This window comes from Bidens hawaiensis, unplaced genomic scaffold, assembly GCF_021521415.1.
Source record: "Bidens hawaiensis isolate Kalapana, Puna unplaced genomic scaffold, B.hawaiensis_p1.1 tig00001269_1, whole genome shotgun sequence".
In the NCBI taxonomy this organism is placed as follows: Eukaryota; Viridiplantae; Streptophyta; class Magnoliopsida; order Asterales; family Asteraceae; genus Bidens; species Bidens hawaiensis.
Genome location: NW_027491072.1, coordinates 2,988,407 through 2,993,651, shown reverse-complemented (window position 1 = coordinate 2,993,651; position 5,245 = coordinate 2,988,407). Strand labels below are relative to the sequence as shown.

The following is a 5,245-nucleotide window of genomic DNA, read 5'->3' as shown; positions in this document are numbered from 1 at the left end:
CGTACGTCTCACTTTGACATATAGCCAATTCCGGAAATTACATTAACACATGTTAAACAAGAAGAATGAAGGTGTATGTCAAGGTTCATGTTGATGTTATTCCATGGAAACCAAAATTTATATTATGCCGAAAGGAACTAGAGGTTCAACCCAAGACTGAGGCTTGGGTTACCTCTTTGAACTGATCTTTTACTTGTATGTGCAGAGTTCATCCAAGACTATTTCAGGAGATAAATGGATAATGGATAGTGGATGTTCTCGGCATATAACAGGCAATATTAATCTCCTTACAAACGTAAAATCTGATCACCAAGATCGAATCACTTTACAAGTTGAAAGTGAGGGATATCCGAATTGATAATGGCACTGAATTTAAGAACAATATGATGAAGTTTTTCTGTATTCAACATGGTATTCATCATGAATATAGTGCTCCCTATGTGCCACAACAGATTGGGGTTGCCGAAAGAAAGAATCAGACCATAATTGAAGCGGCTAGAACCATGCTAGCAGATTCTAAGCTTCCTATTCAATTCTGGAACGTGGCTGTGAATATTGCTTGTTATACATTGAATCGGGTTCTCACGGTAAAGAAGCTGAAAAGGACAAGTTATGAACTGCTGAATAACCATAAGCCGAATCTTCAATTCTTAGAGCCTTTTGGGTGCCCTTGTACAATGTTAAAGAAAGAAATGGGTAAATTTAAAAAGAAGGCTATTGAAAGTTACTTTATTGGGTACATGTCACCTAAGAAATGGGTTTTTAATTTCTCTTCTGGGTGTGCTGAAGAACTGTACCATGTAGATTGTCAAAGGTACACCACACCACCCGCTGACGAAGAACCTGATTGGATGTTTGATTATGATGGTCTGTTTGATTCTTTCTCTCCCTCGGTTGATGTACAAACTAAAGATTTGGTTTGTGCTTATTTGGAAGACGAACTTTTATCTTCTCCATGATCTTCTACTTATCAGTCTACATCTGTACATGCTCAACCAGAAGTTTCATATGATGTTTCTGTTTCATCTGATGATGCCGACTATGAAGATTCTACCGCTAAACCATTAGTTAAATCTCATGAAGTTCTTAAGATACAATCTGGAGAATCTTCCAAACCTTTGATTGTTAAAGCGGCTGAAGAAAAAATCACCAACTTACACGATAATGTTGAAGTTCCTGAGCATCTGACTCTTTGGATTCATTCTTATCATCCCCAGGACAATGTTATTGGTGATTTCAATGAAGGAGTGTGTACAAGACATCAAGTTGCTAATGTTGTTGATGATCAGTTGTTGTGTGTATATGCTAACATGAATGCATCGGGAATTATGAGTATCGCCAAATGCACTTGCTATCTATCACAAATTGAGCTGACGAGTGTTTCTATGGCACTTCAAGAACCATCATGGGCAGAAGCAATGCAAGAAGAACTGCAACAATTCGTCCAACTTGGTGTTTGGGATCTCACAGACGAACTAGTTCGGGTGAAGAAGGAAATCCTAACAAAATGGGTATTTAAGTGTAAGAAAGATGGTCGTGGGGTAATTGTGCGTAATAAGACAATATTGGTAGTCTAAGGATTTAATCAACGTGAAGGAATAGATTACAATAAAGTGTATGCTCCGGTTGCAAGACTAGAGGCTATACGAATATTTTGGCCTATGCAGCTTTCAAGAATTTCAAGGTTTATCAAATGGTCATGAAGAATGCATTTTTGAATGGGGAAATTCACGAAGAGGTGTATGTGAATCAGTCTCCTGGTTTTGAAGGTCCAGACTATCCTGAGCGTGTTTACCGATTAAACAAAGCTTTTTATGGTTTTCACCAAGCCTTGAGAGCTTGGTATAGCACTTTGGCAAACCATCTTATTGATAGTGGCTTCAAACGAGGGACTGTGGATTGTACTCTTTTCTACAAGACTGTGGAAGATGATCTTCTCCTTGTCCAGATATGCGTTGATGATATTATCTTTGGCTCTTCAAACGACACCTTATGCAAGGAATTCGAGAAGACAATGCGGACGAAATTCAAGATGAGCTCAATATGAGAGATGAACTTCTTCTTGGGGTTGCGGGTCTGATACTGGTATCTTTATTCATCAGACTAAGTACGTGAATGACATCTTGAGCCGATTTAAGATTACGGTCAGAGAAGTCCCCTCAATTCCTCTTCCTGTGGGTCACAATTTGTCACTGGACGAATTGGAGGATATTGTCGATCCGGGCATCCGGCCCTATATCGTGCGATGATCGGTTCGTTAATGTATTTAACTACTATCGTCCTGATATTGCGTTTGGTGTCTGTTTGTGTGCTAGATATCAAACGAGTCCCTGAGTGACTCATCTGGAGGCTGCTAAGCGTATTTTCCACTATCTGAGGGGTAATCCTGACATTGGGTTATGGTACCCCAAGGACGATAGTTTTGATCTTACTGCTTATACAGATTCAGACTATGGAGGGTACAATATTAACTTCATGTCTACCACAGCAGGATGTCAATTTTTAGGAAACCGGCTTGTTTCCCGGCAATGTAAGAAGCAGACAGCGGTCTCCACTTCAACTGGCGAAGCCGAATATGTGGCAGCCTTGAGTTGTAGTTCATAGGTTTTATGGATCCAGCAACATCTGCGGGATTACAGTTTGAAGTTTCTTACTACTCCCATCTTTATTGATAATTCTGCTGTGATATGTATTACTAAGAACCCCGTCCATCACTTTAAAACTGAACACGTTAAAATTCGTTATCATTCATCCATGATTGGCATGAAAAAAAATTAATCAATCTTGAGAAAATTCACACGAATTTTCAGATAACTGACCTTTTTACCAAGACATTTAGCAAAACGAGATTTACTTATCTGTTTGGTTTAAATGGTTTAAAATCTTTTTCTGAAATCAAAAGCTCGTTTGATCAATTTTTACTTTTTTTTGTACAGTTTTTTGTTATTTTCTTTCATTATGTTTTTAATTTTTGAGAGAAAATACATGAGAAAATAAAAAAAGATTCTGATTCTTGTTTGAATATATAAAAATACAAAAACATTGAAAAATGTAAAACTTTGAGAAATTTGATCCGACCAAAATGGGAAATGATGGTACATTGACTTAATGGACCTAGCACACGGATAAATTAGACTAAAAATTGTCATAAGCTCAACTGTATGATGTGTGTGATAGACTTGACAAATCGTACAAGTGTTGAAAAGATAACATATACAAAAACATATACAAATTGGTAGGCACCTATTTCTCGAGATAACATATACAAAAACATACATTTGGCCCGGATCATGTTTCAGATATTGGAAAAAATCGGTTCCGTGTATGAAACCAGTTACGGTTTTTGGGTATTATCAGGTACAAATTGGACCCCGTTCTGGATACAGGGTTTTATACTGAAACGCAATCGGCATCCATACCCTACGAGTAAAGTCGGGTCTGGATACTAAAAAACCGGGTCTAAAAGTTTCAGTTCCAAATATTTTGATCGAATACGGTTCCGAGTACCCATTTTTTGCGCACCTCTAGATTTAGGTGAGCTAACAAGGTAAGAGAGTCTTTTAGATTTGAGACACCCTTAAATTCATTAGTTTTTGACGTCTGAAAATGTCCAACCAAAAATCTAGAAAATTAATTTTGTTCTTGAGCTTAGTTAATAAATAAATAAATAAATACAATTAAAAATAAAATTGTAACAACAGCCGCGTGAGGACGGTTGTTAAAACAACCAAAAAAAGACTAAAATTTACCCGGCTCGGCTGCCTCAATAAACCCTGCCCTAATGGTTTATTAATATTAACTGGTTTCCTTCATTCTCTTGATCTTGTGTAAAGGAATCTGAGTAATCGGCGGATGGATCTTCCAAATCTCGTTGCACTTAGCCCCAATCCAGCTCAACGCAAGGCCGCTGAAGACACTCTCAATCAGTTTGAGTATACTCCTCAGTATTCATTTTAAAAACTTCATTGCTAAGAATTGGTCACCTCATGATGCTGCAGGTACGCACTACTACTACATCATCATCATCATCTTATGTTTAATAATCAACTGTGCTATTATGTATGTGCAGAGGAACAATCCAGGATTCTGCCGGGCGATAAAGATGTTGTAAGGCAGAACATTCTTGTTTTTGTGCCACAACTTCCTCCATTGTTGAGGTAACAACACATGATTTTGCACCCATGGACTGACTGCATAGCTTGTGCTTTTGTGCCTTTCTTATCTTTCTTTTCAGGGCACAGTTAGGTGAGTGTTTAAAGACAATTATACACGCCGATTATCCTGAACAATGGCCAGCTCTTTTGCACTGGGTGACGCATAATCTGCAAGATCAGCAAGTCTATGGAGCCCTTTTTGTGCTTAGAATTCTATCTACAAAAAAATGAGTAAGTACTTTGCTTATCAATTACCATATATGAGCTACATTTGTTATTATAACTTTTCCTTCATAAACCAGAATCAGTTGTATCTGATTCATGGCGACGCCACCAGTTGCATTTACAACATCTATTATTAGCCTTTGATTGTCGTGGCTGATCTATATGCGTGTATGCCATACCAAGTTCCATTTTTTAAAAGTTTCAAACCTAGGCACACAATACTTACATGCATCTGATATGTAAGAACACGAATACATGCACCTACTAGTGCTTCTTAGTCCGTTATGCAATATATGATCTGAACACCTTATAAAACAGTTCTGCCTTTTTTATCTCGCACATTCCCTTGTGGTAACAACAGTTACTAGTTCTGTATCGCAAAATAATGTTTTCATTGCTTATTTCTTATGCCAGTAAAACAGTCAATACTTTGCTTTTTCTTGTAATTGTAACATGGTAGTTTTGTAAATACTACAGACCAAATGGGTTTATATGTTCACATTCATATCGATTTTTAATCGATTCATTCAAATAGTTGTGGTTTGGAACTAATTTATCACATGAAGATGGAATATTCTAGGGCATTATTCTTCTCTTCGTGAAGTTAGTTTGAACATTGTTTAGTTGTCATCAAATATGTTAATGAGGAATGATATTCTCATAGGCATATGCTCCTGGCTGCAACTTAGTCCCTTTTCGATACCTATGAGACAAACAGTACCTTATATGCTGTCATTGATATATTTTACTTTTATGTATTAAACAATTAATGTCGTTGCTTGTTAGGTCACTTCAATTTGATCAATACGTGTACCTGACCTTGTATTTGTAGATTCAAGTCAGATGAGGAGAGGATTCCAGTTTAT

General features: G+C 37.2%; 1 pseudogene across 1 annotated transcript; it reads left to right on the top strand.

Annotated features, from left to right (window-relative positions):
• The first annotated feature begins 3,852 nt into the window (after positions 1–3,852).
• On the top strand, positions 3,853–4,385 carry LOC143569774 (importin beta-like SAD2 homolog pseudogene; annotated as a pseudogene). Its single transcript, XR_013141795.1, has 3 exons — positions 3,853–3,998; positions 4,070–4,157; positions 4,235–4,385. The product of XR_013141795.1 is annotated as an importin beta-like SAD2 homolog pseudogene (transcript).
• The last annotated feature ends 860 nt before the right edge of the window (positions 4,386–5,245 follow it).